The following is a 23,348-nucleotide window of genomic DNA, read 5'->3' as shown; positions in this document are numbered from 1 at the left end:
AGAGTGATGGAGTGCTGCATCAATTGACCTGGCCTCCACAATCACCCGACCTCAACCTAATTTAGATGGTTTGGGATGAGTTGGACGTTAGAGTGAAGGAAAAGGAAAAGCAGCTAACAAGTGCTCAGCGAATGTGGGAACTCCTTCAAGACTGTTGGAAAAGCATTCCAGGTGAAGGTGGTTGAGAGAATGCCAAGAGTGTGCAAAGCTGTAATCAAGGCAAAGGTCAGCAACTTTGAAGATTCTAAAATATATTTTGGTTACTACATTTTTTATTTATTTAACCAGGCAAGTCAGTTAAGAACACATTCTTATTTTCAATGACGGCCTGGGAACAGTGGGTTAACTGCCTGTTCAGGGGCAAAACGACAGATTTGTAACTTGTCAGCTCGGGGGTTTGAACTCGCAACCTTCCAGTTACTAGTCCAACGCTCTAACCACTAGGCTAACTTGCCGCCCGAATGATTCTGTATGTGTTATTTCATTACATTTACATTTAAGTCATTTAGCAGACGCTCTTATAATGTTGATGTTTTCACTATTATTCTACAATGTAGTAAATAGTAAAAATTAAGATAAACCCTTGAATGTGTAGGCGTGTGAGTCTTTACTTGGGCCATCATTCCCCAGTGTGTTAAATAATCTTGTAACCCCCCCCCAGTTTATGATGACCGTGACAGTGCGGTGGATGATCGAGACAGTGACTACAGGAGTGAGGGGGGCAGCCATCATCGCCCCCCTCGGTACCACACCACTCCCCAGCCCAACTCTTCAGTGCACCAGTATCCCATAGGACACAGGCGGGGACAGCACCCTTCCCTCTCCAGAGACACTGACTCCATACACAGCTATGAGCTGGACTACAGAGAAGCCAGGGGGTCCAGGTACACACACACACACACACACACACACACACACACACACGTATACACACGCACACACACGCACACACAAATACAGACACACACACAGATACACTACCATTCAAAAGTTTGGGGACACTTTGAAATGTCCTTTTTTTAAAGAAAAGCACATTTTTTTTGTCCATTAAAATGACAAATTGATCAGAAATACAGTGTAGACATTGTTAATGTTGTAAATGACTATTTTAGCTCGAAATGACATTTTTTTAAATGGAATATCTACATAGGCATACAGAGGCCCATTATCAGCAACCATCACTCCTGTGTTCCAATGGCACATTGTGTTAGCTAATCCACGTTTAACATTTCAAAAGGCTAATTGATCATTAGAAAACCCTTTTGTAATGTTACAAGATTTGGCTTAGGTGTTCACCTATTTGAGTAAGGTGTATGTAAACTTCCAACTTCAACTGTGTGTGTTGGAAGTTGGAGTTGGAAGTATATAATATATATACACACACACACACCTGTATGGGAGCCCATACAGGATTAAAATTAAACAAACTTCCCTGATGGGACTCCAAATGCAGTTTTCCTCATTCCTGATAACAAATACTAGGCAATAGGTTGCCAGGTAACGTTGTTTACTGGTGGTTTGAATTGTCTGTCAAAGGAAATGTGATTGGTTCTGAAAGAATCCATTTTGTCCGATTGGCCTTAGATGGCTGTGTATATTTATTTAATAACTCCTGCCACAACATGGTTGTCATCTTGAATGAAATTACTGCTTAACATTGCAGATCAAATGCTCTGATATTTAGGTCAAATGCGAAACATCCCCACCACACATGCATACAATTTCACCCAGCATTTACATTTTTTGTCTTTTTGTTTGGCTATTCATGACTTTTATTATACTTCACACTGTTTTCTTTAGAATGTATTTATTTTGTCACTGCTGACCTTTGTTTATATTTGTCTTCCTCTGCATGATTTTCCATTCCTCCCTACATGTCTCTCTCTCTCTCTCTCTCCCTATCTCTTAATTTCTCTCTGAGTGTAGACGGTCCAACAGTAAGAACAAGGTCAGGATAATCCCAGTAGACTCAGGTATGGGTGTGGAGGACTGGGAGAGCCAATACAAGATGCCAGAGAGTGGAGTCCTGGATGACTACCTGGAGCCGGAGCAGAAGGAGTGGGAGGATGAGGACAAGACCATTATCTACCGTATCAGCAGTGGGCCTGGAGGAGAGGCTAAAGGCTCCAGGTTCTACCAAACGATGGAATGTGATGCCATGTCTCCTGGGGAGGTAGAGGAGGAAGATGGCACTGGCAGGCGGAGGAAGCGGGGCTTCGGCAGCGGGGAAGTGCGTCTGGTCTATAAGGAAGCCGGCAGCTTCGAGGATGATACCTCGCCTCCTGAGATCGACATAATCCCCTCCGTCAAGCAGCTCCGTCAGAAGCTGAACATTGAGGAGGGGCTCCTATATAAAACCAGGATGTGGGCCAAGACATCGCTGGGGGATACGCTGGATAACTACGCAGCCTTCCGGGAGGAGGAGGCCGCCAGGAAGGAGGATGCCAGGTTCAGGGGCAGGAGTGAGTACGACTCGCTGGGATCTGATGAGATGCAGTTCTCCTTGGGGTCCGAGGGAGAGCTGGATGACCTGACGTTTATGGATGGGGATGTCACCTATGAATATGAAAGCTACTACTACCCAGAGGGTTACACATCCCCGTACGGAGGACAAGGACAGTGCTACTATCCAGGACATGGACTGGTGGAGGAGCCTAAAGAAGAGGTATACTATGACACAGTGGAAGAACTTCAGAATCTGGTACATTCCGTGTCCGAGTATCTAACAGAGAAGGAGGAGGAGATCAGTAAGTATGGATCGCTGCCTAAGTCAACTAGCAGGAGAAAGCTTCCAGCATTGCCAACTGGAGCGAAACCACTCCAGGCTGAGGAGGCTAAGAGCGAGGAGGCTAAGAGCGAGGAGGTTAAGAGCGAGGAGGCTAAGAGCGAGGAGGCTAAGAGCGAGGAGGCCAAACTAGCCGAAATTAAAGAGGACACAACGGTTGAGCAGGGTATTGCTGGTGTGAAGAATGCAATGAGTTCAATGACTTCGTTGTTTAGCTCCATCACAGGTTCCAAGCCGACTGCTGAAGCAACTGAACCAGCCTCTGATACTGCAGCTCCATCCACCTCCCCAGCCCCACCACAGGCAGAGTCTGGCATCTCCAAACTGCTTTCCTTCATCCCCAAGCCTGCTGGCACTACTCCCCAAATTGCAGTTGTTCCGCCTTCATCTCAGGTGCCGACATCAGAGCCGACATCTACCTATTTTGTTGACTCAATGCTCGGACGGCTAAGCCCTTCGAGGCCTGAAGAGTCACAAGGCACTGAAGGCCAAACTCAGGAGGCCCCCACTAACCAGCCTACTTCAATGTTTGGCTCAATGCTAGGAAGACTTAGTCCACTGAGTCCATCGAGGACCGAAGAATCACAAAGCACTGAAGGCCAAACTCAGGAGGCCACCACTAACCAGCCTACTTCAATGTTTGGCTCAATGCTAGGAAGACTTAGTCCACTGAGTCCATCGAGGCCCGAAGAATCACAAAGCACTGAAGGCCAAACTCAGGAGGCCACCACTAACCAGCCTACTTCTATGTTAGATTCAATGTTAGGAAGACTTAGTCCTTCAAGGCCCCAAGAGTTACAAGCAGAAGGCACTGAACGGCAAACTCTGGAGGCCACCACTAACCAGCCTACTTCCATATTTGGATCAATGCTAGGAAGGCTTAGTCCACTGAGTCCACCACAACCCCAACAGGCACCAGGCAGTGAAGGCCAGATGCCTGAGTCTACTGCTAACCAGCCTTCTTCAATGGTTGATTCAATGTTAGGAAAGCTCAGCCCCATGAGTCTTTTCTCCAGAAAGCCATCTCCTGGAGAAACATCCTCCCAACCAGATGAACAGAGGAGTGGACCTGTGTTGATCAGTGCGTCAAGACAAGGATCTCTGGATAGGTCCAAGAGTCCTGAGAGGCAAGGCTCCCAGAGGTCAGGTAGTGGATCCGGGGAACTCCTCCCAGATACAGGAAGTGGCTCAGTGGAGATTTACCCAGAATCAGGAAGTGGTGGATCCACGGAGCTCCTCCCAGAATCACAATGTGAATCTGTGGAGATTTTCCCAGAAACTGAGTCATCTGGAGAGATTCTTGGCGTTCAGGCGAGAAAGGCACCCACTATCATTGAGCCAAAACCTGATTGTGCACCACCGGCAGGCCAGGCCAATGCAGAGGACACAGGTTTCTTCAGCAGTTTTAATAAATCCCTCACTAGCCTCATAACAGCAGCACCAGAAGGGCCGCCTGTCCAGACTGAGACACCTCCTGCCCCTTCTGGAATGTTCTCAATGTTCTCCAGATCTCCATCTCCAGAGGCGCCTAAAGCAGAAGGGGGAATGCTTTCTGGCTTCCTTAAGTTTGCCTCTGGGGAGGATGCCAATGCCCCTAGAGTGCCCCCACCCAGCTCTGTGAGGACCCCTTCTCCTGCTCTAAGCCGCGCCGCACTCCTTGAAAGTGTACCCAAAGGAAACCCGGACACAGGGTGGTTCTCTAACCTCTTCAAAGCTCCTCCGAATGAGCCAACTCCGCAAGCTGCTGTAAAGCCACCGGTACCCGTACCTGCCACTCCCACTGTGACACCTGCAACTCCAGTGACCCCAGAAAAACAAGAAATCACAGTTCCTGGTGCAGATCTGACAGTAGCACCTGCAGATCAACCACCAGGTGATGCTTCATCACAACTTGAAAAGGATGTGACATCTAAAGACCAAAGCCAGGAACCCCTCAAGCCTCTGGAAGAAGCTAAACCTTCAACCCAGACAGAGCCCCAAGCACAGCCTCATGGTTTGCTCTCTGGTTTCTCTGGGCTGTTTTCTTCAGGTCCACCGCCAATCAACAATCAAACTCAGAATCAGACAAAACAAGCGACTGCAGCTCCACAACAGGGAGGTATGTTTTCTGGCTTTATGAAGTTTGCGTCTGATAATGTGTCTGCCCCTGCAGCACAGCCACAGTCTGTTCCTCCAGGCAGCCAAGCTATCCAAACTCCATTAAATACAACCCAAAGCCCTCCACCAAAGTCTGCCACTCCCCCACCCCCCATTCAATCTGGAGGAATCTTCTCTGGGTTTATGAAAATGGCCTCTGACACTGTGGCTGGTTCTCAGCCCCCTCAGACAACACCAGAGTCCCAACATGGACAGACTGATCAGCAGCAATCTAATAGGCAAGGGTCAGAACAAGCTGCCACACAAGGCACTGCTCCTCCAAGTCAATCAGGAGGATTTCTGTCAGGGTTGATGAAATTAGGCTCTACAGAAAACCTTCCCTCAACAGTAGCTGGTCAGCAGCAGCAGCAACAACCAGGGGATCCAGAGCAGCAACCACCAAATCAGCCAACCGACCTACCAACTCAGACGCCACCTCAGCAAGCAGCACCTCCATCAACTCTGCAGCCAGGTGGAATGCTGTCTGGATTCTTTAATAAGATAGTAGAGTCAGTAGAGCCAACACCATCTCAACCAGCACCAGCTCAACCAGGACCAGCTCAACCAGGACCAGGCAGTCAAGCGCCTAGTCAAACGCAACCCCCATCCCAACAACCAGCTGCCCAGCAAGGTGGGTTCCTTTCTGGCCTGTTTGGCATGGGTGATGCTGCAGCTAACCAAGCCCCTCCGTCTCTGCAGCAGCAATCACCTGGCCCTCCTGGGAGTCAGCCGAATCAGCAGCAAGCTAGCAGGAAAACCCGGGAGAAGCAAGGTCAGATTCCCCCCCAGCAGCAGCAGCAGCCCCCTAGTGGTCCTGGTGGGATGATGTCAGGGTTCTTCAATAAGCTTGTAGATTCGGGCCCCCCTCAGCCATCATCTGGGGCTCAACCTGGCCAGCAGCAACAGCCTAGGCCAGGTCAGATTGCATCCCAGCAACCACCACCTCAACAGGGCGGTTTCCTGTCTGGGCTATTTTCCTCAGGTCCGCCCCCTGCACAACAACAACCACAACAACAGCGACCCCAGCAACAACAAGGATCACCTAGTAGTCGACCAAACCAACAGCAACAACAAGGTAACAGGCAGCCCTTGCAGAGGCAAAATCAGATTCCTCCACAGCCTGTTGCTGCTGCTCCTGAGCAGGGAGGATTCATGTCAGGGCTATCAGGGATTTTCGGTGCCCCCCAACCACCTCCACCACAGCCCGCTCCCCAGCAGGGTAATCGGCCAAATGCCCCAGGCCAAGGACAAACTCAAAAGCAGCAGCCCCCACCCCAGCAACCACCTGCCCAACAAGGTGGATTCCTCTCTGGGCTTTTCGGCATGGGCGCTCCTGAAACTCCAACCCCTAACCAGCCACCCCCTGCACAGCAGCAACAACAAGCCAACAGACAGAACTCTCAACAGGGCGCAGCTCAGCAAGCTGGTCAAACTGGTCAGCCGCCAAACAAGCCTGTCCAGAATCTACCTCAGGCTGAATCAGGTGGACTGTTATCTGGACTGTTTAACAAGCTCACAACCACCACAGAGGAGCAGACACCACCTCAACAACCTCTGCAGCAACAACAGCAGACACGTCCAGGTGGTCCAACTAAGCCTGGACAAGGCCGGCCACAGATTCAACGGACCAAGCAGGTGGAGGTCCAGTCCTCGCAGGATGGTGTGGGTGAAAAAGACCCAAAGGGATCACAGAAAGGATTTCTATCTGGACTCTTTGGTGCAACGGAGGAGGCACCATCAACCAAGACACCCATCTCCCCGCTTAACAAGGATGAACCGAAGACCAGTACAAGTGGCAGCTCACAAGGTTTCCTTGACCGTTTACTTCCAAAGCAAAACAAAGAGGAAATTCCCATTAGTGTTGCTCCAACCGTCCCAACAAGTTTGGACACCTCTGGTAGTCCGGTGCCTCAATATATTCATAATGGACAGGATCCTGCCATATCCCCAACCCAACGCTATCTGGAGGAAGTCCACCGTCTGTTGTATGGCACAGCAGAAGAGTATGGGTACCAGGACCTGTTGTACAACTTTGCAGAGTATGGTGTCATTCCTCCCGAGCTTTATGAGCATCAGCTTCTCATAGAGGCCCTCCTTTGGCAACAGCTTAATGATTATGCCCTCAGCGAAGCCCTCTCTGCTCAAGTTCAGGAGTGTTACCAGACAAGGCAAGGGTACATACAGCTAGCAAATGGACAATCATCCTGGCAGAACCATGGGGTTTGGAACCCCAAAGACATTCACACCGGTCAGTTCCACATACCCTCACATCCTTGGAAAGACCAGATTGCCCAACCATTCCAAAATGGCTTCCGTGAACCCAAGGAGGAGGATCTTGTGCTATTTGACATGACTTGCAGGAACAAGAAGCCCTGGAGCAGCTGTGACCATTTGAACATGAGTAATGACATTAGCAATCACGATGGGATGGTGAACGAAAAACCCTGGATTGTGTCAGGGAGTGCTGTCAATCTGTCCAAGGAAAATAATCAAACAAAGCGGAGTCGGTGCCAATCTCTTACTGAAGGGATCCATGGAAACACCCATGAATTTGGGCAAATAGTCAATCAACATGGACATGCCAGAAATGGACCAAATAAAGAATTTGATCAGAATTTGGCTACAGATTTTTCCAAACAGATTGATCAGAAGTCGGCTACCGAGTTTTTCAAACGAATCGCAGCTAAAATGGGTCCGAAGGATTTGACCGTTGGCGCTACGGATTTGAGCCGTTCAGCAGGGATCAATGGAGATGTAGATGATGACATGTTCGTAGATGAGTCTGAATGGTACCAGCAGTGGCTCTCTCTGTTGGAACAAGGGATGTGGTGGCCAGGTGAGACAGGGGATTGTGGGTACTACATCTATACAGACGAAGAGTTCATCTACTCTCTGCTGACTGACAGAGCTGGTAAGCACCTCTATGCATGTGGTGCACCAGAGGATATACAGATGTTGGGACAAATCACAGAAAACATTGCTAACATCCTGAATAAGCAAAAAGAAAAAGACAAAGTCACTCTATGTGGCTTCAAGATTCCTCTCTACAACAAGGAGGAGGCATTCTGGGCTCCAGGTCAGACACAAACAGAATCTCATCTCTTCAATGCCCCAGAGGACCTCACCTCAGCCTTCAAGAAAGGAGACAAGATAATGAATATGAACATGGAATCCTTCTCTCAGATGTTCCAGGAGTCTGTAGTGGCTCAGACAGAGCAGCCAGTAGACTTCTCTGTGTTTAAGCTGAGGAAGGTCAAAATTGAAACACATCAAACTGACTTTTACTATCACGAGGAGCCATTGGAGGCTGCTGATCTCACTAGCAAATCACGAACGGGCAGCCGTGGAGGTCCCTATTGGCAGAATCATGGCATAAAAGGTTCACCTGATTTTGTGTCTACTAACATATCTGATATGTCCTCTAGAACCTATCCGCAATCTAATCGCCCTAATTCTCCAATTCCTGAAATTAGGATAGCATCTGCAGATGAAATGCCTGCTGACCAGCTAAAACAGAAGACATCTGTCTTTTCAGCTATTGGAGGGTTTGTTAGTGGGACTGCTGCTGTATCTGATTTAAGAAAAGATACATCTTCAATTCCAACAGCTCCAATCCCAAATGGAGACCCTGTACCGTCAGCAATGTCTAGTAGGATTCCAGTGCCTGCCTCCGCGACTTTTAGAAACCTCCCAGAAACCCCTTCTGCTCCTGGGTCACAACCAGGATCTGCTCCATCAGGAAGAAAGCTTCCTCTAACACCAGGCGCTGCTAAAACACCTACAGAGCCCACTGTGCAGGAGGCCACCTCCATTGACCAACAGGCAAAGAGCATGCTCTCCTATGGCTTTGAGAGTTTGAAATCCAAAATTGTGGATGTGCCAAGTAGTGTGGTTCACCCCACAATGCAACAGGAGCCACCAAAGCCAGCCACCATGGCTACTGGCCGAATCTTACCTACACCCCCAACTGCAGCAGTGAGTTCACCGGCGGTGTCTTCACCACAGAGAGCGGGGCTTGTCAGACAGTCTTCCCAGTCACAGCAGCCCACACCACCAATAAAGCAGACAAACAAAATGACCTCTGCTATAGGAATGAATCAACCCAGACCTGTTGGATATCAACAACCAGCATCTTTGAATACTACCAATAGAAATGTGATAATAGACAGAAGATCTGCCTCACCAGTTGTACAAGAACCAGTCAAACCCCCTCAGCCACCCGTGCCCAAATTTATGTTAGCTGATGGGAGTTTGCAACACCCAATGAACCCAGTTTCGTACAATACTTGCCTTTATCGCGTGAATGACCTCATTGGCACATGTACAGACCCTCGGCTAGGCAACAGAGCAATGGACTTCTCTGCAACCGTAGCTAAAACAGAAAAATGCACAAAATCAAAGGATTCAATGCAGAGAACTAATACATCTGCTGAAATACCTAAAGAAGTTGTTGACTTTACAAAGTACAATTTGAAAAGAGCTAAAGAAAAGCTTCAGCACAAGGCGAATACAGCTAAACAGACACCGGCGGAAGTTGAAGATTTGACAAAGGAGATTGAAGTAGAGGAAATTGAATGGACTCATGAAGATGAGCTCAACTCCCGAAGAGTTCCAATAATTTCTGCTAGTCATCAGACCTCTCTCAAACATAGTGTACAGTCCCATATACCAGTCAGAAGATCGCCCAGCCCAGAAATTAGGGGTGAGTATAAATCTTCCTCTGTAACCAATCAGAGACCAGGACCTTCCTCTGTACCAATTCAGAGACCACAGCTTGAACGAAGATCCTCTGCATCAGTTCAGACTTACCATTCTGAGTCAGCACCAGCTAACTATATCAAAGGTGCAATGGACATGTCCCCAAAACCGTTCCCAATACCCTCTGAGAATGAGGCAATGGCATTATCGAAGAGAAGACCCTCAGTTGTTGCTCCTTTACCAGAAATGTCTAATCGCCGTGGATCTGTTGACTTGTCTTTTAAAGTTGTGTCCCCAGAAATTCAGCGACAGCAACCACCTCAGTTACTTTCTCCAACTGTTTTTCAGCAGCACCTTCAGCAAAGTCCAACGGTGTCTTGTTCTCCTGTTATGAGACAGCCGATTGCCAACGGAAGGGTGAGCTTTGTCCAGGTACCATCTCCTTCAGCCCAGTCCATTGAATCCATGTACAAAACTGGACAAACCTATCAGGCCACAGCACCAGCCAATTCAACCAAAGCCACATTGGACATGTCCCCAAAACCATCTCCACAGACATCTAGTACTTCAGCTGAGATGCTACCAGATAATGTTAATACTGAGGCAATGTCCTTATTGAAGAGAAGACCCTCAGCTGTGGCTCCTTTACCAGAAATTTCTAATCGTCATGGATCTGTTGACCTGTCCTTGAAAGTTGAGTCCCTAGAATGTCCAATTGTAACTCCTACCCCATGCCCTGTTCTGAGGCAGCAGGTTGAAAACAGAAGGGCAGGCTTTGCCCAGGAACCATCTCCTTCAAACCACTCCATTGGCTATACACCAACAACATATCAGGCCACAGCACCAGCCAATGCAATGAAGGCCACATTAGATATGTCCCCAAAACCATCCCCTCAACCATCTGATAACAAAGCTGACATGCCATCAGTGAATCTTGGTACTGAGGCAATATCTTTATTGAACAGAAAACCCTCAACTGTTCATCCTTTGAAGGAAATGTCTAATCAACATGGATCTGTTGACCTGTCCTTAAAAGTTGAGTCCCTAGAAAGTCCAATTGTGACTACTTCCCCGAGCCTTGCCAACAAAAGGGTAGTCTTCGCACAGGAGCTATCTCACGCAAACCAGTCCATTGGCTATATGCCAACAACTGGACAAACTTACCAGGAGGCCACAGCACCAGCCAATGCAATGAAAGCCACATTGGATATGTCCCCAAAACCTTCCCCTCGACCATCTGTTGATTTAGCTGATATGCCGTCAGTGAATCTTGATACTGAGGCAATGTCTTTATTGAACAAAAGACCCTCAACTGTTAATTCTTTGAAGGAAATGTCTGATCGGCAAGGCTCTGTTGACCTGACCTTTAAAGTTGAGTCCACAGAAATTCAGGGACATCATCTACCACAGTTACGGCAAGTCGTAACTCGGGCTCAATCCGAGCAGGGTTTACAGCATAAAAAACCTCTCCAGAATGCGGCTGGTGTCCTTGCCAGAAAACAGTCGCTGTCAAATCAACTGCTCACTGTTCAAACTCATCAAGCAGCATCAGCCCCAGCAAACTCTGTAAAAGCAGCTCTGGATATGTCTCCCAGGCCATCAATGCCACCGGAGGGCCAATCTGAAATGACAAGCAAGACTGGAGTAATATCTCTGGTGAAGACCAAACCTACAGCTAGAGATGTTGCCTGGAAAGACTCTGTTGGTGTTCCATTGATAGTGGACCAGCCTCCCAAAATACAGGTGCAAACACAGCAGGTCGCCCCCAGCCCTGTTTTACACCAGCCAACTGCTATATCTGCTTCAGTGGTTACCACAGAACATTTCCTTCCAAATCAATCTATGAGAATATTGCAGCCCTCTGCTCCTCAGCCTTACCAGACAGCCTCAGCTCCTCGTCAACCTTATCAGACAGCTTCGGCTCCAGCAAACTCTATAAAATCTACATTAGATATGTCAACTCAGAACACACTTGTGAGACAGGCTGAGGTATTGACAGATCTTGACCATTCAGATGCAATGGCATTGGTGAAGGCTAGGCCATTGGCCGATACCAGAGCTCAGAAGGACTCTGTCGGTGTTCCTTTGATTGTAGAACCACCTGCTCCCGAGAAGCAACCAACTGTTCCCAGGCAACAAATGCCTAAAAATATTGGGCAAGTGCCTCCTTGTGTTCCAGCCTACCAAACAACCTCAGCACCAGCAAACACCATCAAAGGCTCCTTAGATATGTCCCCAAATCCACTCCAGAGACCAGCTGAAATTACCACGGAACCCTCTTGGACTGGAGTAATGTCACTAGTTAAAAGCAGGCCCACTGTTACCAAGATTAAGTCTGTTGGTGTTCCTTTGATTTTGGAACCATCTTCTGAGCTTAAACAACAATTGTTGCAGGAAGCCCCTACAGTCCAAGCCCGAGCACAGCAACAGGAAAGACCAGGCATGAATGGAGTCCACACAATAGAACCTCTGCGCCAGCAGATCCCCATATACCACAGGAACGGGGTTCTCTCGCTTACAAGGCAGCCAAACAAAGACAACCAACCCCTCAATACACCTATGGACTTCTCTGCCCCAAAAAATCATCCACAACCTGTGGCCGTCCATTACACTGTATTGGAGGATGGGCAACCTATGGATTTCGCCAATGTGAAGAAAGAAAGGGTTGAAAGAAGGCCTATTGGAAAGAAGACACTTCAGGGTGCTGTTGATCTGAGTGTGGAGGTTGAAGATAACAAACCTATAATCAGAACTGATCAAGAAGTAAAGGATCTTTCCTCTCGAAGGGGTTCTATTTTCTCACTGTATCAGTATAATAACCTGCAGCAAACCACACCTCCAGCCTCCCATATTGAGGTCAGACCAGATGCCTCTGTTTCTCCAGATCAGAAACCATTGCTTTCTAGAGAATCCCCCATATCAACACAGCCCTCTGTGCAACCTAGCATGCAGTTCAGAAGGGAAGCCGTAGTCACACCATCACAATTGGATTATTCACAGAAAAGTCCATTGAATGCTTCAACTCTTCATAGTCCTTCACTTCGAAGACCAGTAGAACCTCCTCAAACCTCTGTTGCTCAGGTCAGAAGGACGTCCATCACACACGACAGTTCCCAACAGCATATTAGTGGTCCAAGTGTCATTGATCCTAAACAAGAAACACATAAAGTAGTTCTGCAGCAACTACAACAACAACAACTGCAGCAGCAGCAACAGCAACAGCAACAATATCAACAGCAGCAATATCAACAGCAACAATATCAACAGCAACAGCAACAATATCAACAGCAACAATATCAACAGCAACAAAATCAACAGCAACAAAACCAACAACAACAATATCAGCAACAACAACAATATCAGCAACAATATCAGAAACAACAACAGTATCAGCAACAACAACAGCCCGACATGAGAGGTTTCATAGGTAGAACTCAGCCATTGGCTCAACGTGACACGCCCTCCAGACCCCGGATTCTTATCAAACAACCAACAGTGGAAAGCTTGAATGAGGAAGGCCTGAGGGAAAGCATAGCAATGACCATTCAAGCACCTGATGGATCCCAGGTTGTTCCTCCACCTGTGAAGAGTATACATGAGATACAGGGTAGTACACCTATAGCCTCAGTGACCATCCACCTACCATCAACAAGAACAACAACTGTGTACCCAACCACTGAGACCTCTGTGGTTAGTGTCTCTCAAGCAACCAAACCACATGGCCCAGCTTCTACAGCACCTGTGGTAACAGAAGCTCAGATTAAAGGATCATTATCCAGAGTTATTGCTCTGACACCTGAGATGTCTCCAACTCAAACATCAGCAACATCGCCAACCACCGACACATCAGTCAAAGGCTTGGTTTCCATGTTCAGTGGTGTAAGCCCTCGAACCTCAATCACAACTCAGCAAGCACCCGTCATTCCTATTGTGTCTATCTCCACACCGACCCCTGTGGCATCTCCAGCTGTCTCTCCAACTGTCTCTCCAACAGTTGATACAACTATCCAGGGATTGGTCTCCAAGTTCAGTGACTCTACCACTCATAGTACTATAGCACATGCAGAATCTGTCCCAGCAAGTACACATACTGTAGTGATGCCTGAAAAAAGCAGTGTGATCCCCCAGCACAACACAACAGAAGTAGCATCGACCCAAAATGCCGCTCTTCCATCACCTGTTCATGATCTACCAGATCTGGTTGTTAAATTGACTGAGAGTTCAAAGGTGTCAGAGGAAGAAGCAGCAACTACAACTGCTGAAGCTTCAACACCCACGCCTACTATTCAAGATCTCAATTTAACATCTCAAGAAGGGTCAACACCAGTTGTCTCTCCAGCTGTATCGTCAACTCCAACCGAGACACCAGATAGAACTTGTATGTCCATGCTAAGTGGCACTAGCCCTCTGGAATCTCCAACCACAACCCCAGCTGCTTCTATAGGTATTGAGACACCTGGTAAAGATTTCATGTCCATGTTAAGTGGCACTAGCCCTCTGGCATCTCCAACCACAACCCCAGCTGCATCACCAGCTGCTTCTCCAGGTATTGAGACACCTGGTAAAGATTTCATGTCCATGTTAAGTGGCACTAGTCCTCTGGCATCTCCAACCACAACCCCAGCTGCATCACCAGCTGCTTCTCCAGGTATTGAGACACCTGGTAAAGATGTCATGTCCATGTTAAGTGGCACTAGCCCTCTGGCATCTCCAACCACAACCCCAGCTGCATCACCAGCTGCTTCTCCAGGTATTGAGACACCTGGTAAAGATGTCATGTCCATGTTAACTGGAACTAGCCCTCTGGCATCTCCAACCACAACCCCAGCTGCTTCTATAGGTATTGAGACACCTGGTAAAGGTTTCATATTATCTAGAACCAGTACTTTGGTATCACCAACCACAACCCCAGCTGATTCACCAGCTGCTTCTCCAAGTATTGAGACACCTGGTAAAGGTTTCATATTATCTAGAACCAGTACTTTCGTATCACCAACCACAACCCCAGCTGCATCACCAGCTGCTTCTCCAGGTATTGAGACACCTGGTAAAGGGTTCATATTATCGAGAACCAGTACTTTGGTATCACCAACCACAACCCCAGCTGATTCACCAGCTGCTTCTCCAAGTATTGAGACACCTGGTAAAGGTTTCATATTATCTAGAACCAGTACTTTCGTATCACCAACCACAACCCCAGCTGCATCACCAGCTGCTTCTCCAGGTATTGAGACACCTGGTAAAGGGTTCATATTATCTAGAACCAGTACTTTGGTATCACCAACCACAACCCCAACTGAGTCTCCAGCTGCTTCTCCAAGTATTGAGACACCTGGTAAAGGTTTCATATTATCTAGAACCAGTACTTTCGTATCACCAACCACAACCCCAGCTGCATCACCAGCTGCTTCTCCAGGCATTGAGACACTTGGTAAAGGGTTCATATTATCTAGAACCAGTACTTTGGTATCACCAACCACAACCCCAGCTGAGTCTCCAGCTGCTTCTCCAAGTATTGAGACACCTGGTAAAGGGTTCATGTCTATGTTGACTGGAACCAGTCCAATGGCATCACCAAGCGCAATACCAGCTGTAACCCCAGCTGCAAGCTCAACCACTGAAACATCAGGCAAAGGACTGTTCTCAATGTTTACCAGAACAAGTTTTGATTCTCCTTCATCAGCTCTATCTCCAATTCCAAGTCCTCAAATGTCCCCAGTGCAGAGTCCTGCAGTAGGTCCAACAGCTGAAATGGCATCTAAAGGCATGCTGTCAAAGCTTGGTCGATCCGGTTCAGAGCCACTCCAACCACAGTCAGAGCAGTCACCTGCATCCTCTCCAACAGAAACTTCACTCAAAGATATCCCGTCACAGGACATTACAAGGTCTGAATCGATTACTTCCCCCCAGGGAAGTTTTATTGAGGAACAAGCAGCAGTAACTGTCCCTGAACCAGATAGAACATTTTCATTGACATCGGCTGCAGTTGGCTCAAACGCAGGTCTGTCTGAGGAGAAAATAACTCCTCCGGATTATCTCTCCATAGTGGTTCAATCCTCAGAGAGACTTCCAACTGATGGTTATTTACTGACTGAGCCTCCTCCTGTTCCTCGGAGGAGACTACCTCACCTATTTATATCACCTCCAAGTCCACAGAATGAAACACTAGGAGAGCTTGACAACCTGGACTCAAGTGCACCCTTTATCCAAAAACAGGAATCCTTAGAGGTCATTGTTCCTGGGAAGTCTACACCCACTGAGGTAGTTCCCCCAGAGCTCCAGGATTCTCTATTCTGCAAGATCAATGAGCAGTCTACCCCTCCTCAGGATGAGACAACAACTGAAGTCACTCCGCGCGAGAGAACCCCATCACTAGAGAAGCCTGCAACTATACCACTGGAGGATTCTGTTCTTAGTCAGAAAGACTCTGTGCTTGAAGTAACAGCCTCAGAAGAAGCTATGTCAGTTGTTGATGTTAAAGAAAGGGCTGTAGTAATCAGTGAACCAGTGTATGAGGACTTGTCACCCAAGGAAGAGAGCTCTACTCCCGAGGTAACGTCATCTGAAGCCACAGTGCCTCCTGAGATCACAAATGAAAAGGATGCTGCTTTTGAGTCCAGTCCTGAACCTTCTCCTGAAACAGAGAGTCTATCACCTAAGGAGGACATTTCAGTCCCAGAGGTTGCTCCACCAGAGGCCACAGCCCCCAAAGAACAAGAGAAAGGCATTTTCTCCATGTTTGGTGGCTCCAGTGCCAGTCCACAACAATCTGGATCATCAATACTCGGAGGCATCCTCCCTGGCTCCTCGACTCCAAAAGAAACTCCTGGAACAGGTTTGTTTTCCATGTTTGGTGGCCCCAGTGCTCAGCCTCCAGCTGGACCCAGAGGCCCAGCACCAACAGCACCACCTGGAGGAATGTTTTCTATGTTTGGTGGACCTGCTGCTCAATCACAACCTGGCCCAAGAGGGCCTCCACCTCAAGAAAAAGGGCTATTTTCAATGTTTGGAGGATCTACTCCTCAGCAACCACCCATGCCTAGAGGTCCCCCTGGACCCGGTCCACAAGGTCCTCACATGGGCCCAAGAGGTCCAAGAGGACCTATGGCCCCAAGAGTTCAAGGTCCAATGGGTCCAAGAGGACCTATGGGCCAAAGAGGTCAAGGCCCTCCAGGCCCAAGAGCTCCTATGGGTCCAAGGGGCCCTCAAGTTGGTGCTGCCCCACCAAGAGGCCCTCCAGCCGGGTCTTCTATGTTTGGTGGTATGTCTTCAATGTTTGGTGGCCCTCCAGCCCCAGCCTCAGCATCTGGAGGAATGTTCTCAATGTTTGGTGGATCCAGCCCACAAACACCCCCCAGTCAGAACCAAGCAGGTGCACCACCAGTGACCTCCATACCACCAGAGCCAGAGGGTCTAGGATCTAAAGTCTCTTCCATCTTCTCACTTGGTGGAGGAACTGATCAGAGCAAACCTAAGACTAGTGGCTTTGGAATCCTTGGCATGTCATTCATGGAAGACAAAAAGCCTGAGGCAATGAAGCCTGAAGAAACAATTGTTGAAAAGGAAGAGGTTGCCCCTGAGCAGGCAACATCAGAGACAAAGGATATTATGGATGAAACTTTGACTCTAAATGATGAGCTCATTAACAAAAATATTTTGGAAGATCTACCACATGAGTCTACACCAGCTGTGTCAGTGGAAGGTGAACTAAGAATGGATGAGAAACTCGATGAGGCTAAAGAAAGTACTACTCCACCAATAGATACTCAGCCTGAGGTGGAGCCTCTGCCGAAAGCAGATGAACCTCCAGCAACAGAGCAACCTTTAGCACCAGTTGAATCTACCACCACTGAACAACCAATATATATTGGCAAGCTCTTTGAACGTGAGCAACCAATGGAATCAACTGAGGTGAAATTAGATGACACGGAGCAACAATTGGAATCAGAGAAACTACCAGAATGTGAAACACTAGTAGAAGCTGATAAACCAGTAGAATCCGAGAAGCCTTTGGAATCTAGCATGGTTTCAATGGAAGCAACTGTGGGATCAGAGAAGAATGATTTGGAACCTGAGAGGGCTGATCTGGAATCTGAGAGGGCTGATCTGGAACCTGAGAGGGCTGATCTGGAACCAGAGAGGGCTGATCTGGAATCTAAGAGGGCTGATCTGGAACCTGAGAGGGCTGATCTGGAATCTGAGAGGGCTGATCTGGAATCTAAGAGGGCTGATCTGGAATCTGAGAGGGCTGATCTGGAACCAGAGAGGGCTGATCTGGAATCTAAGAGGGCTGATCTGGAATCTGAGAGGGCTGATTTGGAACCAGAGATGTCTGTCATTGAAATCGAGAAGTCTGTAGAGGAAGACAACGAGGCTGTGAAAACAACAACAGCTACAGAAACATCTCCTCTGGCAGAGGTTGAATCAGAAAAGGTTGGTATAGAATCTGAGACCGTAACTATAGAAGCAGAGAAAGTAACAAAGGAAACAGAGAAACCTGTGGAATCTGTTCCATCTCCGACTGAGGAGAGACCAGCTGAAATAAGCCATCCTTCAGTGATAGAGCAACTTCAGGTGACAGGGCCTAGTCCTCCACCTCCAATTGGGCAGCAGTATCCTCCTGGTCAGATGTCACAACAACAACAGCAGCCCAGACCAGGCATGGCAAGACCACCTGGCCCACCAGGTCAAAGAATGGCAGGTCCAAGGATGGGAGGACCCCGTATGGGAGGTCCTAGAGGTCCTGGCCCAAGAATGGGTGGACCAAGACCACAACAGAGGGCCCCTGAGCCATCTGGATTTGGTGGATTCATGTCCATGTTTGGTGCCCCTGCTGCCTCAAACAAACAAGCAGCTTCCAGTGGCTTTTTCTCATCCCCACAGACTTCATTCTTTGGGTCATCACCTGTTCCTCCTCCTGCTTCTGGTCAGCCGCAGCAGAAAAGCTCCTTCTTTGGTCTGCCAACCAACCTCCCCACTGAGTCCCTGACCAGTGACCTGTTTGGTATGTTTAATAAAGAGCAAGAGCCACCTAAACCACTAGAAACTTTACCTCAAGAACCCACAGGACCTTCTGAAAATGAGACTGTCTCTGGGACAGGAGATGTAAAGGACAGTTGTGACCCTGAAAAGGCAGCACTGTCAGGAGAGGCAGATGTGACAACCGAAGGAGGGCCAACTGAAGATACCCAGAGGTCTAGTGAGGAGGAGAAAGAAGCTCTTTCTGAGGGAGGGGTAACCCACGAGGAGCCTGTGGTCGTTTCTCGAGAGCCTGATTCTTCAGGGGCTGATAAAGCTGGACCACCTCCAGCTGCAGAGCCTAAGGGCATGTTTGACATCCCTAGTCTGGCTCCATCTACATTTGGCTTCATGTCTGGAGCATCTGATGGTGCTTCATCTCTCGGATCCTTCTTCTCTTCAACGCCTTCAACCCCACCTGCTACAGCGAAGACACCACAAGACGGTGGCCTCTTCTCTGGTTTTAAAGGCCTCTCGTCTGGTATATTCCAGGAAGAGAAACCTGCTAGAAAGGAGGAGCCTCCTTCGGCTGCATCCATGTTTGGGAAGACACTGGGCTTCCCATGGCAGAGTGGCCCTGAACCTCCCAAAGCAGAATCCCCTCCTTCTGTGGTCACCACTCAGCCCAGAGCTCAGGGTGCTAGACCAGCTGATGCTGACGACGGTTTCAGCGATGCAGAGGCAGACTCGGACGCGACAGAAGGCGCAGATCCCAGTGACACGGATGAGCCAACCGACACATCCGGTAAAACAGGAAGCATGGACAAGAGCCCGGGGAGCAGCGAGACACTGACGATGCAGTCAGGGATACCTTCAGAGGCAGTGTCCCTGGCAATGTCTCTGTCAGAGGGTTCAGATAAACCTAAGTTACATATCACCCCTCCTGAAGTAGGAAAGGACACCCTGTCTGAACCTCCCTCCTCTACAGAGCCCAATGCGGCCAATGTACAGCCAATGGACACACTCCTGATGAAGGACCCCACTAAAAGGCTAGTAATTGGTGCATGATGAATGGTTAATCCATTTATTATGCTGTAATAGCATAGACAATAGGAGTTAGTTGGATTAGTGCTTGTCCTTTCCCTCCTACATTCACCCAAACAAAACAAAAGGTCCCTGTGCTTTGTTTGTTAGTTGTCTCTCTGTGTCAGCTGTTAGCAAATTCTATAACGACCTTCCTTTTCCACTCTTTTCCTGAATGTCCATGAATTTAGCTTTTATTTCTAGAACACAAATCGTTCTCGTTAATAATTGAAAGACATTCTTGCGTGAAATCCATGTATATGTACTAATTATTTCTATATTACAAGCCCTTTAATTAGCTAAAATCAAACTGAGTAAAAGCTGTAATCCTATTCGTATAATAAACAAACTAAAAGATAAAGCTACAGCCTGGAAAGTGACTCACAATACTTTAGTAAATATACAGAAAAGCTAGCTTGCACTTACAGTAGCACAGTAATGGCTTCTATGACAGTGATGGAAGTGCAATGCATAAAAAAGCAGACAGTCTTTATTTATTTGCTGTTCACTTGTGGAATGGCCTCCCTTTCCCTTCCCTCGGGTCCTCTGAGTTATTCTCTCGGCCCGGCCCATTTGTTTATGTGAATCGAGTGCGGGGAGATTTATGCCGGCGCGGTTGCGCACGACACAGTGGCGGCTGGACACGGAAATAAAAGGAACAGCGATAAGTAATTTGGCCATCGCCCAATGCAAAGTAAATCGTGCTGCTGCTTAAGGCTCGGAGAAAGTTCCCTTGTTACACACACACACACACACACACACACGGACGAACGGACGCACGCACGCACGCACGCACATGCACGCACGCACGCGCATGGACGGACGCACGCACGCATGCACGCGCGCACACACACGCGCACTCGCATGACAGGATAAAATACAGCAGCTTGCTTTTTGACTCCTGTATTTTTCCTTAGTCGCTGTAGATCAAAGCGTGTTTGTTCCAACCCTGATAGTCCTACTGTTGTCCTCTAATGAGGAATGGCTGCTCTCAGGCACTATGTTGCTGGATGAGAGGCACTGAATGATAGTTGCTGTGAAAATGGATAGCAGTTGTGGTGTAAAGGTAGTGGATTAGGAATCACACTTGTGTCGTGGGTGACCTCGCCTGAGGCCTGAATACTTGTGTCAGCTACCTGAGCTAATGCCTAGGCTTTAGCTCAGCTGGTTAACACAGTCATATTGACTTCAGAAGACCCAGGTTTTGATCTCTGGTCAAAGCACAGTAGCTCTAAAGTATCTCCACACAGTCGCTCTAAAATATCCCCACAGTAGCTCTAAAGTATCTCCACACAGTAGCTCTAAAGTATCCCCACACGGTAGCTCTAAAGTATCTCCACACGGTAGCTCTAAAGTGTCCACACAGTAGCTCTGAAGTGTCCACACAGTAGCTCTAAAGTATCCCCACAGTAGCTCTAAAGTATCTCCACACAGTAGCTCTAAAGTATCTCCACACAGTAGCTCTAAAGTATCTCCACACGGTAGCTCTAAAGTGTCCACACAGTAGCTCTAAAGTATCTCCACACAGTAGCTCTAAAGTATCTCCACACAGTAGCTCTAAAGTGTCCACACAGTAGCTCTAAAGTATCTCCACACAGTAGCTCTAAAGTATCCCCACAGTAGCTCTAAAGTATCTCCACACAGTAGCTCTAAAGTATCCCCGTCCTCCATTTTCTCTATTCAGTTTGACAATTAACAACAGCTAATTGCTGCTACCACTTTACCCTAGCAACATCATCACGCGCCTCTCAATTCTAATAACCCCGTAACTAATTAAATAAGATAACATTTATTCATAAAAAAATATATATATATATATTTTAGGTAGATGTCATGGACAATTAAGATTAGGCTTAACCCCAATTTCAAGCAATCAATGAAATGTTTATTGAAAAAGAGGTATCTGGACTTTAATGGGACTTCCTGGATAAATAACGGTTAAATAAATCAAATTAAATAAATGATGAAGCCCTGTTTACATTAGCAATTTTGACAAAGTACTTTTCAGTACATCAGAGTCCACAGCTGCATAGATGAAGACAGTTTGTGGTATTGAACCCTTTAGAGTCAGGGCTTGATTGATTGGTGTGTCCCTCCCTTTAGCCCGGTGGACAGCAGCCGTTTTGGGTCATCAGGGAACCTCAGCCAGGCCAGCTCCCAGCTCAGCTCTGAACCAGAGGCTACCCAGCCCACCAGCCCTCACCCCCCTCTCCACAGCCAACAGAAAGCCTCCTGGGAGGAAGAGGAGGCAGAGGAGAAGGGGCTGAGGGCTGTCCCAGAGCCAGGGTCCAACAAAGATCTGAAGGAGTCCATCATCACACCGCCCAAACCCCTGGACAACCGTGGGACAGAGAAACAGATCAGGTATATTTAGTTGACATTACTTAAAGGCCTTGGCTTTTTCTACTGTAGTTCGCACCAGTAACGCTGTATTAAATGGTGCCTTAATCTGAGTGTATTAAATGGTTTCTCTGTCTCTCTCTCTCTGTCTCCTCTTTCAACCCCCCTCCTCTCTGTCTCTCTCTCTCTCTCTGTCTCCTCTTTCAAACCCCCCTCCTCTCTGTCGCTCTCTCTCTCTGTCTCCTCTTTCAACCCCCCTCATCTCTCTCTCTCTCTCGCTCTCTCTCTCTCTCTGTCTCTCTCTCTCTCTGTCTCCTCTTTCAAACCCCTCTCCTCTCTGTCTCTCTCTCTCTGTCTCCTCTTTCAAACCCCTCCTCTCTCTCTCTCTCTGTCTCCTCTTTCAACCCCCCTCCTCTCTGTCGCTCTCTCTCTCTGTCTCCTCTTTCTGTCTCCCCCCCTCCCCCTCTCTCTCTCTCTCTCTCTCTCTCTCTCTCTCTCTCTCTGTCTCCTCTTTCAACCCCCTCCTCTCTGTCTCTCTTTCTCTGTCTCCTCTTTCAACCCCCCCTCCTCTGTCTCTCTCTTTCTCTGTCTCCTCTTTCAAACCCCCCTCCTCTCTGTCTCTCTCTCTGTCTCCTCTTTCAAACCCCCTCCTCTCTGTCTCTCTCTGTCTCCTCTTTCAAACCCCCTCCTCTCTGTCTCTGTCTCTCTCTCTCTCTCTCTCTCTCTCTGTCTCCTCTTTCAACCCCCCTCCTCTCTGTCTCTCTCTCTGTCTCCTCTTTCAAACCCCCTCCTCTCTCTCTCTCTTTCTCTGTCTCCTCTTTCAAACCCCCATCCTCTCTGTCTATCTCTTAGCTTCTGTGAGCATGGGCCACCTCCCTGCTCTCCGGTCAGAGTACGTTGGCTGAAGGTCATCAACAAAGTCAGAGTTCAGCTGCTCGAGGTAAGGAGACATCTACGATTCATCCCTCTCTCTCTCATCCTGTCTCATTTTCTCTCACTCCCTCTCACTTTCGGACCTGGGTTGGTTGAGCTTCCCACAATGCCGATGGTGGTTGATTGTCAATGTAAATGGTCTGTGAGATCGTCCTCTTTGATGTGGTTCTCCAGAAAAGGCTTCTTCCCTTGAACACCAGTTTACCAGTGGAGATGTGCTCAGGTTGTCAAATAAAATCTAATTGTATTGGTCACATATGCATATCTAGGAGATGTTATTCCAGGTGTAGCGAAATGCTTGTGTTCTTTCTCCAACAGTGATGTAGAATATAACAATTCCAGAGTGGTGCTGTGATTTACTTTGCTATTATCATATTATTGTATTTGTTTAGCCATACTGCTTCATGCTTCATAA

The 23,348-nt window shown here is 47.9% G+C and overlaps 1 long non-coding RNA gene across 1 annotated transcript; it reads left to right on the top strand.

Moving 5' to 3' along the window:
• Positions 1–667: 667 nt before the first annotated feature.
• On the top strand, positions 668–22,933 carry LOC135513742 (uncharacterized). Its single transcript, XR_010451575.1, has 3 exons — positions 668–884; positions 21,764–22,024; positions 22,853–22,933. It is a non-coding gene; the product is annotated as an uncharacterized LOC135513742 (long non-coding RNA).
• Positions 22,934–23,348: the final 415 nt, after the last annotated feature.

Source organism: Oncorhynchus masou, chromosome 25 (genome assembly GCF_036934945.1).
Source record: "Oncorhynchus masou masou isolate Uvic2021 chromosome 25, UVic_Omas_1.1, whole genome shotgun sequence".
Lineage (NCBI taxonomy): Eukaryota > Metazoa > Chordata > Actinopteri > Salmoniformes > Salmonidae > Oncorhynchus > Oncorhynchus masou.
The sequence above is the reverse complement of the archived record's forward strand: the minus strand, read 5'-3'. Positions and strand labels throughout refer to the sequence as shown.